This window comes from Eleutherodactylus coqui, chromosome 1, assembly GCF_035609145.1.
Source record: "Eleutherodactylus coqui strain aEleCoq1 chromosome 1, aEleCoq1.hap1, whole genome shotgun sequence".
NCBI lineage: Eukaryota > Metazoa > Chordata > Amphibia > Anura > Eleutherodactylidae > Eleutherodactylus > Eleutherodactylus coqui.
The window spans coordinates 58,874,318-58,884,317 of NC_089837.1; the positions used below are offsets into that span (position 1 = coordinate 58,874,318).

A 10,000-nucleotide genomic window follows, 5' to 3' on the forward strand; every position below is an offset into this window, starting at 1 on the left:
AATCCCCCGTGACGGCTGTTTACACACCTGTCTACTCTGATCGGCAATTTTAGCACATTCCCAGCATTCAAGAGTTTCCAAAGTTGAGGCCTTTTTTTCTTTAAGTATAGATGTCACGAAAGTGAGATGCACTGGCCTTTTCCCAGCCACAAAATGACTACGCGCAAGGCTTAGGAGTGGCTCTGTGGCGCAATGGATAGCGCATTGGACTTCTAGAGTGAAAGTGATTCAAAGGTTGTGGGTTCGAGTCCCACCAGAGTCGTATGTTCTAGCGCACTGTGGTAGCTTGTAGTGTGCTCTTAGGCAAGAAACCTGCCTAGGACTTCATTTGTTGTCGTAGCCCTGCCTTGCAGCTTTTTAAGGCGACTGATTTAGCATTCAGTTTTGATCTGCAGTGCAAAGGGAAGAGCCCTTTTCTAAATGGCATATTAGAAAAAACTTTCTGATAGTGAGAGTGATCACTGAGTAGTACAGGTTACCACGGGTGGTGATGAGTTCTCCTTCCATGGAAGTGTTCAAACAAAGGCTGGACAACTGTCTGTCTGGAATGATTTAGGTAATCCTGCACTGAGCAGGGGCTTGGACCCCATGACCCTGGAGTTGGAAGCTCTACCATTCTATGATCTTCTGTATTTAGGCATGTATGTCTGCATTGACAGAGAAGAGGACATTTCTAAAGAAACAAAGCGATTTCTCAAACTATGCTGTCCAGGAAGATGTGGATGTGGTAGGAACTGCAAAAAACTGAGCTTCCTAGCAGAGGATGGTTTCGATCCATCGACCTCTGGGTTATGGGCCCAGCACGCTTCCGCTGCGCCACTCTGCTGCATTGGGATAGCTTACAAGGCGCTGGTGAGGCCAAGCTGAGGAAGCCTTTGACTGTTGCTAAGCCGCTAACAGGGAGCCACTCTCCGTGGGCAGTTGGGTACTCTTTGGAGTCACGCTGTTGTCTTCTAGTTTATCTCTTCTTTTCCTTTTTTTGATATTATTGTTTAGGTAGTCACCTGAGAGAATATAGTTGACCTGACTGAGGATTTGGCCAGCGGCACAACGTGTGGTTGTCTCTGTGGCGCAATCGGTTAGCGCGTTCGGCTGTTAACCGAAAGGTTGGTGGTTCAAGCCCACCCAGGGATGGGCTTGCGTTTTGTTTGCGCCGTATGTTATACGTAAAGCCGTGGCTGTCAGTGCGTCTGAGCCGTTTGAAAGCTTCAAAATGGTAATGCTAGCCAAAAAGGTCCTTCGAGCCGGAATTGAACCAGCGACCTAAGGATTGCTAATTTGCTTCTACAGTCCTCCGCTCTACCAGCTGAGCTATCGAAGGCCAGTTCTTTGAGCGCCAAAGATAAAAAGGCCATCATGCTAGAGTTTCAAAGCGCTGGCAAGTAAAGATCTTGGAGGATGCGGCATCGATCCCGCTACCTCTCGCATGCGAAGCGAGCGCTCTACCGTGTGAGCTAATCCCCCGTGACGGCTGTTTACACACCTGTCTACTCTGATCGGCAATTTTAGCACATTCCCAGCATTCAAGAGTTTCCAAAGTTGAGGCCTTTTTTTCTTTAAGTATAGATGTCACGAAAGTGAGATGCACTGGCCTTTTCCCAGCCACAAAATGACTACGCGCAAGGCTTAGGAGTGGCTCTGTGGCGCAATGGATAGCGCATTGGACTTCTAGAGTGAAAGTGATTCAAAGGTTGTGGGTTCGAGTCCCACCAGAGTCGTATGTTCTAGCGCACTGTGGTAGCTTGTAGTGTGCTCTTAGGCAAGAAACCTGCCTAGGACTTCATTTGTTGTCGTAGCCCTGCCTTGCAGCTTTTTAAGGCGACTGATTTAGCATTCAGTTTTGATCTGCAGTGCAAAGGGAAGAGCCCTTTTCTAAATGGCATATTAGAAAAAACTTTCTGATAGTGAGAGTGATCACTGAGTAGTACAGGTTACCACGGGTGGTGATGAGTTCTCCTTCCATGGAAGTGTTCAAACAAAGGCTGGACAACTGTCTGTCTGGAATGATTTAGGTAATCCTGCACTGAGCAGGGGCTTGGACCCCATGACCCTGGAGTTGGAAGCTCTACCATTCTATGATCTTCTGTATTTAGGCATGTATGTCTGCATTGACAGAGAAGAGGACATTTCTAAAGAAACAAAGCGATTTCTCAAACTATGCTGTCCAGGAAGATGTGGATGTGGTAGGAACTGCAAAAAACTGAGCTTCCTAGCAGAGGATGGTTTCGATCCATCGACCTCTGGGTTATGGGCCCAGCACGCTTCCGCTGCGCCACTCTGCTGCATTGGGATAGCTTACAAGGCGCTGGTGAGGCCAAGCTGAGGAAGCCTTTGACTGTTGCTAAGCCGCTAACAGGGAGCCACTCTCCGTGGGCAGTTGGGTACTCTTTGGAGTCACGCTGTTGTCTTCTAGTTTATCTCTTCTTTTCCTTTTTTTGATATTATTGTTTAGGTAGTCACCTGAGAGAATATAGTTGACCTGACTGAGGATTTGGCCTGCGGCACAACGTGTGGTTGTCTCTGTGGCGCAATCGGTTAGCGTGTTCGGCTGTTAACCGAAAGGTTGGTGGTTCAAGCCCACCCAGGGACGGGCTTGCCTTTTGTTTGCGCCGTATGTTACACGTAAAGCCGTGGCTTCTAGAGTGAAAGTGATTCAAAGGTTGTGGGTTCGAGTCCCACCAGAGTCGTATGTTCTAGCGCACTGTGGTAGCTTGTAGTGTGCTCTTAGGCAAGAAACCTGCCTAGGACTTCATTTGTTGTCGTAGCCCTGCCTTGCAGCTTTTTAAGGCGACTGATTTAGCATTCAGTTTTGATCTGCAGTGCAAAGGGAAGAGCCCTTTTCTAAATGGCATATTAGAAAAAACTTTCTGATAGTGAGAGTGATCACTGAGTGGTACAGGTTACCACGGGTGGTGATGAGTTCTCCTTCCATGGAAGTGTTCAAACAAAGGCTGGACAACTGTCTGTCTGGAATGATTTAGGTAATCCTGCACTGAGCAGGGGCTTGGACCCCATGACCCTGGAGTTGGAAGCTCTACCATTCTATGATCTTCTGTATTTAGGCATGTATGTCTGCATTGACAGAGAAGAGGACATTTCTAAAGAAACAAAGCGATTTCTCAAACTATGCTGTCCAGGAAGATGTGGATGTGGTAGGAACTGCAAAAAACTGAGCTTCCTAGCAGAGGATGGTTTCGATCCATCGACCTCTGGGTTATGGGCCCAGCACGCTTCCGCTGCGCCACTCTGCTGCATTGGGATAGCTTACAAGGCGCTGGTGAGGCCAAGCTGAGGAAGCCTTTGACTGTTGCTAAGCCGCTAACAGGGAGCCACTCTCCGTGGGCAGTTGGGTACTCTTTGGAGTCACGCTGTTGTCTTCTAGTTTATCTCTTCTTTTCCTTTTTTTGATATTATTGTTTAGGTAGTCACCTGAGAGAATATAGTTGACCTGACTGAGGATTTGGCCTGCGGCACAACGTGTGGTTGTCTCTGTGGCGCAATCGGTTAGCGCGTTCGGCTGTTAACCGAAAGGTTGGTGGTTCAAGCCCACCCAGGGACGGGCTTGCATTTTGTTTGCGCCGTATGTTACACGTAAAGCCGTGGCTGTCAGTGCGTCTGAGCCGTTTGAAAGCTTCAAAATGGTAATGCTAGCCAAAAAGGTCCTTCGAGCCGGAATTGAACCAGCGACCTAAGGATTGCTAATTTGCTTCTACAGTCCTCCGCTCTACCAGCTGAGCTATCGAAGGCCAGTTCTTTGAGCGCCAAAGATAAAAAGGCCATCATGCTAGAGTTTCAAAGCGCTGGCAAGTAAAGATCTTGGAGGATGCGGGCATCGATCCCGCTACCTCTCGCATGCGAAGCGAGCGCTCTACCATGTGAGCTAATCCCCCGTGATGGCTGTTTACACACCTGTCTACTCTGATCGGCAATTTTAGCACATTCCCAGCATTCAAGAGTTTCCAAAGTTGAGGCCTTTTTTTCTTTAAGTATAGATGTCACGAAAGTGAGATGCACTGGCCTTTTCCCAGCCACAAAATGACTACGCGCAAGGCTTAGGAGTGGCTCTGTGGCGCAATGGATAGCGCATTGGACTTCTAGAGTGAAAGTGATTCAAAGGTTGTGGGTTCGAGTCCCACCAGAGTCGTATGTTCTAGCGCACTGTGGTAGCTTGTAGTGTGCTCTTAGGCAAGAAACCTGCCTAGGACTTCATTTGTTGTCGTAGCCCTGCCTTGCAGCTTTTTAAGGCGACTGATTTAGCATTCAGTTTTGATCTGCAGTGCAAAGGGAAGAGCCCTTTTCTAAATGGCATATTAGAAAAAACTTTCTGATAGTGAGAGTGATCACTGAGTGGTACAGGTTACCACGGGTGGTGATGAGTTCTCCTTCCATGGAAGTGTTCAAACAAAGGCTGGACAACTGTCTGTCTGGAATGATTTAGGTAATCCTGCACTGAGCAGGGGCTTGGACCCCATGACCCTGGAGTTGGAAGCTCTACCATTCTATGATCTTCTGTATTTAGGCATGTATGTCTGCATTGACAGAGAAGAGGACATTTCTAAAGAAACAAAGCGATTTCTCAAACTATGCTGTCCAGGAAGATGTGGATGTGGTAGGAACTGCAAAAAACTGAGCTTCCTAGCAGAGGATGGTTTCGATCCATCGACCTCTGGGTTATGGGCCCAGCACGCTTCCGCTGCGCCACTCTGCTGCATTGGGATAGCTTACAAGGCGCTGGTGAGGCCAAGCTGAGGAAGCCTTTGACTGTTGCTAAGCCGCTAACATGGAGCCACTCTCCGTGGGCAGTTGGGTACTCTTTGGAGTCACGCTGTTGTCTTCTAGTTTATCTCTTCTTTTCCTTTTTTTGATATTATTGTTTAGGTAGTCACCTGAGAGAATATAGTTGACCTGACTGAGGATTTGGCCTGCGGCACAACGTGTGGTTGTCTCTGTGGCGCAATCGGTTAGCGTGTTCGGCTGTTAACCGAAAGGTTGGTGGTTCAAGCCCACCCAGGGACGGGCTTGCCTTTTGTTTGCGCCGTATGTTACACGTAAAGCCGTGGCTGTCAGTGCGTCTGAGCCGTTTGAAAGCTTCAAAATGGTAATGCTAGCCAAAAAGGTCCTTCGAGCCGGAATTGAACCAGCGACCTAAGGATTGCTAATTTGCTTCTACAGTCCTCCGCTCTACCAGCTGAGCTATCGAAGGCCAGTTCTTTGAGCGCCAAAGATAAAAAGGCCATCATGCTAGAGTTTCAAAGCGCTGGCAAGTAAAGATCTTGGAGGATGCGGGCATCGATCCCGCTACCTCTCGCATGCGAAGCGAGCGCTCTACCATGTGAGCTAATCCCCCGTGATGGCTGTTTACACACCTGTCTACTCTGATCGGCAATTTTAGCACATTCCCAGCATTCAAGAGTTTCCAAAGTTGAGGCCTTTTTTTCTTTAAGTATAGATGTCACGAAAGTGAGATGCACTGGCCTTTTCCCAGCCACAAAATGACTACGCGCAAGGCTTAGGAGTGGCTCTGTGGCGCAATGGATAGCGCATTGGACTTCTAGAGTGAAAGTGATTCAAAGGTTGTGGGTTCGAGTCCCACCAGAGTCGTATGTTCTAGCGCACTGTGGTAGCTTGTAGTGTGCTCTTAGGCAAGAAACCTGCCTAGGACTTCATTTGTTGTCGTAGCCCTGCCTTGCAGCTTTTTAAGGCGACTGATTTAGCATTCAGTTTTGATCTGCAGTGCAAAGGGAAGAGCCCTTTTCTAAATGGCATATTAGAAAAAACTTTCTGATAGTGAGAGTGATCACTGAGTGGTACAGGTTACCACGGGTGGTGATGAGTTCTCCTTCCATGGAAGTGTTCAATCAAAGGCTGGACAACTGTCTGTCTGGAATGATTTAGGTAATCCTGCACTGAGCAGGGGCTTGGACCCCATGACCCTGGAGTTGGAAGCTCTACCATTCTATGATCTTCTGTATTTAGGCATGTATGTTTGCATTGACAGAGAAGAGGACATTTCTAAAGAAACAAAGCGATTTCTCAAACTATGCTGTCCAGGAAGATGTGGATGTGGTAGGAACTGCAAAAAACTGAGCTTCCTAGCAGAGGATGGTTTCGATCCATCGACCTCTGGGTTATGGGCCCAGCACGCTTCCGCTGCGCCACTCTGCTGCATTGGGATAGCTTACAAGGCGCTGGTGAGGCCAAGCTGAGGAAGCCTTTGACTGTTGCTAAGCCGCTAACAGGGAGCCACTCTCCGTGGGCAGTTGGGTACTCTTTGGAGTCACGCTGTTGTCTTCTAGTTTATCTCTTCTTTTCCTTTTTTTGATATTATTGTTTAGGTAGTCACCTGAGAGAATATAGTTGACCTGACTGAGGATTTGGCCTGCGGCACAACGTGTGGTTGTCTCTGTGGCGCAATCGGTTAGCGCGTTCGGCTGTTAACCGAAAGGTTGGTGGTTCAAGCCCACCCAGGGACGGGCTTGCCTTTTGTTTGCGCCGTATGTTACACGTAAAGCCGTGGCTGTCAGTGCGTCTGAGCCGTTTGAAAGCTTCAAAATGGTAATGCTAGCCAAAAAGGTCCTTCGAGCCGGAATTGAACCAGCGACCTAAGGATTGCTAATTTGCTTCTACAGTCCTCCGCTCTACCAGCTGAGCTATCGAAGGCCAGTTCTTTGAGCGCCAAAGATAAAAAGGCCATCATGCTAGAGTTTCAAAGCGCTGGCAAGTAAAGATCTTGGAGGATGCGGGCATCGATCCCGCTACCTCTCGCATGCGAAGCGAGCGCTCTACCATGTGAGCTAATCCCCCGTGACGGCTGTTTACACACCTGTCTACTCTGATTGGCAATTTTAGCACATTCCCAGCATTCAAGAGTTTCCAAAGTTGAGGCCTTTTTTTCTTTAAGTATAGATGTCACGAAAGGGAGATGCACTGGCCTTTTCCCAGCCACAAAATGACTACGCGCAAGGCTTAGGAGTGGCTCTGTGGCGCAATGGATAGCGCATTGGACTTCTAGAGTGAAAGTGATTCAAAGGTTGTGGGTTCGAGTCCCACCAGAGTCGTATGTTCTAGCGCACTGTGGTAGCTTGTAGTGTGCTCTTAGGCAAGAAACCTGCCTAGGACTTCATTTGTTGTCGTAGCCCTGCCTTGCAGCTTTTTAAGGCGACTGATTTAGCATTCAGTTTTGATCTGCAGTGCAAAGGGAAGAGCCCTTTTCTAAATGGCATATTAGAAAAAACTTTCTGATAGTGAGAGTGATCACTGAGTGGTACAGGTTACCACGGGTGGTGATGAGTTCTCCTTCCATGGAAGTGTTCAAACAAAGGCTGGACAACTGTCTGTCTGGAATGATTTAGGTAATCCTGCACTGAGCAGGGGCTTGGACCCCATGACCCTGGAGTTGGAAGCTCTACCATTCTATGATCTTCTGTATTTAGGCATGTATGTCTGCATTGACAGAGAAGAGGACATTTCTAAAGAAACAAAGCGATTTCTCAAACTATGCTGTCCAGGAAGATGTGGATGTGGTAGGAACTGCAAAAAACTGAGCTTCCTAGCAGAGGATGGTTTCGATCCATCGACCTCTGGGTTATGGGCCCAGCACGCTTCCGCTGCGCCACTCTGCTGCATTGGGATAGCTTACAAGGCGCTGGTGAGGCCAAGCTGAGGAAGCCTTTGACTGTTGCTAAGCCGCTAACATGGAGCCACTCTCCGTGGGCAGTTGGGTACTCTTTGGAGTCACGCTGTTGTCTTCTAGTTTATCTCTTCTTTTCCTTTTTTTGATATTATTGTTTAGGTAGTCACCTGAGAGAATATAGTTGACCTGACTGAGGATTTGGCCTGCGGCACAACGTGTGGTTGTCTCTGTGGCGCAATCGGTTAGCGTGTTCGGCTGTTAACCGAAAGGTTGGTGGTTCAAGCCCACCCAGGGACGGGCTTGCCTTTTGTTTGCGCCGTATGTTACACGTAAAGCCGTGGCTGTCAGTGCGTCTGAGCCGTTTGAAAGCTTCAAAATGGTAATGCTAGCCAAAAAGGTCCTTCGAGCCGGAATTGAACCAGCGACCTAAGGATTGCTAATTTGCTTCTACAGTCCTCCGCTCTACCAGCTGAGCTATCGAAGGCCAGTTCTTTGAGCGCCAAAGATAAAAAGGCCATCATGCTAGAGTTTCAAAGCGCTGGCAAGTAAAGATCTTGGAGGATGCGGGCATCGATCCCGCTACCTCTCGCATGCGAAGCGAGCGCTCTACCATGTGAGCTAATCCCCCGTGACGGCTGTTTACACACCTGTCTACTCTGATCGGCAATTTTAGCACATTCCCAGCATTCAAGAGTTTCCAAAGTTGAGGCCTTTTTTTCTTTAAGTATAGATGTCACGAAAGTGAGATGCACTGGCCTTTTCCCAGCCACAAAATGACTACGCGCAAGGCTTAGGAGTGGCTCTGTGGCGCAATGGATAGCGCATTGGACTTCTAGAGTGAAAGTGATTCAAATGGTTGTGGGTTCGAGTCCCACCAGAGTTGTATGTTCTAGCGCACTGTGGTAGCTTGTAGTGTGCTCTTAGGCAAGAAACCTGCCCAGGACTTCATTTGTTGTCGTAGCCCTGCCTTGCAGCTTTTTAAGGCGACTGATTTAGCATTCAGTTTTGATCTGCAGTGCAAAGGAAAGAGCCCTTTTCTAAATGGCATATTAGAAAAAACTTTCTGATAGTGAGAGTGATCACTGAGTGGTACAGGTTACCACGGGTGGTGATGAGTTCTCCTTCCATGGAAGTGTTCAAACAAAGGCTGGACAACTGTCTGTCTGGAATGATTTAGGTAATCCTGCACTGAGCAGGGGCTTGGACCCCATGACCCTGGAGTTGGAAGCTCTACCATTCTATGATCTTCTGTATTTAGGCATGTATGTTTGCATTGACAGAGAAGAGGACATTTCTAAAGAAACAAAGCGATTTCTCAAACTATGCTGTCCAGGAAGATGTGGATGTGGTAGGAACTGCAAAAAACTGAGCTTCCTAGCAGAGGATGGTTTCGATCCATCGACCTCTGGGTTATGGGCCCAGCACGCTTCCGCTGCGCCACTCTGCTGCATTGGGATAGCTTACAAGGCGCTGGTGAGGCCAAGCTGAGGAAGCCTTTGACTGTTGCTAAGCCGCTAACAGGGAGCCACTCTCCGTGGGCAGTTGGGTACTCTTTGGAGTCACGCTGTTGTCTTCTAGTTTATCTCTTCTTTTCCTTTTTTTGATATTATTGTTTAGGTAGTCACCTGAGAGAATATAGTTGACCTGACTGAGGATTTGGCCTGCGGCACAACGTGTGGTTGTCTCTGTGGCGCAATCGGTTAGCGCGTTCGGCTGTTAACCGAAAGGTTGGTGGTTCAAGCCCACCCAGGGACGGGCTTGCCTTTTGTTTGCGCCGTATGTTACACGTAAAGCCGTGGCTGTCAGTGCGTCTGAGCCGTTTGAAAGCTTCAAAATGGTAATGCTAGCCAAAAAGGTCCTTCGAGCCGGAATTGAACCAGCGACCTAAGGATTGCTAATTTGCTTCTACAGTCCTCCGCTCTACCAGCTGAGCTATCGAAGGCCAGTTCTTTGAGCGCCAAAGATAAAAAGGCCATCATGCTAGAGTTTCAAAGCCTTTTTTTCTTTAAGTATAGATGTCACGAAAGTGAGATGCACTGGCCTTTTCCCAGCCACAAAATGACTACGCGCAAGGCTTAGGAGTGGCTCTGTGGCGCAATGGATAGCGCATTGGACTTCTAGAGTGAAAGTGATTCAAAGGTTGTGGGTTCGAGTCCCACCAGAGTCGTATGTTCTAGCGCACTGTGGTAGCTTGTAGTGTGCTCTTAGGCAAGAAACCTGCCTAGGACTTCATTTGTTGTCGTAGCCCTGCCTTGCAGCTTTTTAAGGCGACTGATTTAGCATTCAGTTTTGATCTGCAGTGCAAAGGGAAGAGCCCTTTTCTAAATGGCATATTAGAAAAAACTTTCTGATAGTGAGAGTGATCAC

General features: G+C 48.1%; 13 non-coding genes across 13 annotated transcripts; 9 read left to right on the top strand and 4 right to left on the bottom strand.

The window, feature by feature from the left end:
• The first annotated feature begins 178 nt into the window (after positions 1-178).
• On the top strand, positions 179-262 carry TRNAR-UCU (transfer RNA arginine (anticodon UCU)). The gene is given in 2 exon segments: positions 179-215; positions 227-262. It is a non-coding gene; the product is annotated as a tRNA-Arg (tRNA).
• A 1,372-nt stretch (positions 263-1,634) lies between these two features.
• On the top strand, positions 1,635-1,718 carry TRNAR-UCU (transfer RNA arginine (anticodon UCU)). Its single transcript is given in 2 exon segments — positions 1,635-1,671; positions 1,683-1,718. It is a non-coding gene; the product is annotated as a tRNA-Arg (tRNA).
• A 1,767-nt stretch (positions 1,719-3,485) lies between these two features.
• TRNAN-GUU (transfer RNA asparagine (anticodon GUU)) lies at positions 3,486-3,559 on the top strand. Its single transcript has one exon. It is a non-coding gene; the product is annotated as a tRNA-Asn (tRNA).
• Positions 3,560-3,817: 258 nt separating this feature from the next.
• Positions 3,818-3,890, bottom strand: TRNAA-CGC (transfer RNA alanine (anticodon CGC)). The gene has a single exon. It is a non-coding gene; the product is annotated as a tRNA-Ala (tRNA).
• A 170-nt stretch (positions 3,891-4,060) lies between these two features.
• Positions 4,061-4,144, top strand: TRNAR-UCU (transfer RNA arginine (anticodon UCU)). Its single transcript is given in 2 exon segments — positions 4,061-4,097; positions 4,109-4,144. It is a non-coding gene; the product is annotated as a tRNA-Arg (tRNA).
• Positions 4,145-5,274: 1,130 nt separating this feature from the next.
• TRNAA-CGC (transfer RNA alanine (anticodon CGC)) lies at positions 5,275-5,347 on the bottom strand. Its single transcript has one exon. It is a non-coding gene; the product is annotated as a tRNA-Ala (tRNA).
• A 170-nt stretch (positions 5,348-5,517) lies between these two features.
• On the top strand, positions 5,518-5,601 carry TRNAR-UCU (transfer RNA arginine (anticodon UCU)). Its single transcript is given in 2 exon segments — positions 5,518-5,554; positions 5,566-5,601. It is a non-coding gene; the product is annotated as a tRNA-Arg (tRNA).
• Positions 5,602-6,399: 798 nt separating this feature from the next.
• Positions 6,400-6,473, top strand: TRNAN-GUU (transfer RNA asparagine (anticodon GUU)). Its single transcript has one exon. It is a non-coding gene; the product is annotated as a tRNA-Asn (tRNA).
• Positions 6,474-6,731: 258 nt separating this feature from the next.
• Positions 6,732-6,804, bottom strand: TRNAA-CGC (transfer RNA alanine (anticodon CGC)). The gene has a single exon. It is a non-coding gene; the product is annotated as a tRNA-Ala (tRNA).
• Positions 6,805-6,974: 170 nt separating this feature from the next.
• On the top strand, positions 6,975-7,058 carry TRNAR-UCU (transfer RNA arginine (anticodon UCU)). Its single transcript is given in 2 exon segments — positions 6,975-7,011; positions 7,023-7,058. It is a non-coding gene; the product is annotated as a tRNA-Arg (tRNA).
• Positions 7,059-8,188: 1,130 nt separating this feature from the next.
• On the bottom strand, positions 8,189-8,261 carry TRNAA-CGC (transfer RNA alanine (anticodon CGC)). The gene has a single exon. It is a non-coding gene; the product is annotated as a tRNA-Ala (tRNA).
• A 1,053-nt stretch (positions 8,262-9,314) lies between these two features.
• On the top strand, positions 9,315-9,388 carry TRNAN-GUU (transfer RNA asparagine (anticodon GUU)). The gene has a single exon. It is a non-coding gene; the product is annotated as a tRNA-Asn (tRNA).
• Positions 9,389-9,716: 328 nt separating this feature from the next.
• On the top strand, positions 9,717-9,800 carry TRNAR-UCU (transfer RNA arginine (anticodon UCU)). Its single transcript is given in 2 exon segments — positions 9,717-9,753; positions 9,765-9,800. It is a non-coding gene; the product is annotated as a tRNA-Arg (tRNA).
• The last annotated feature ends 200 nt before the right edge of the window (positions 9,801-10,000 follow it).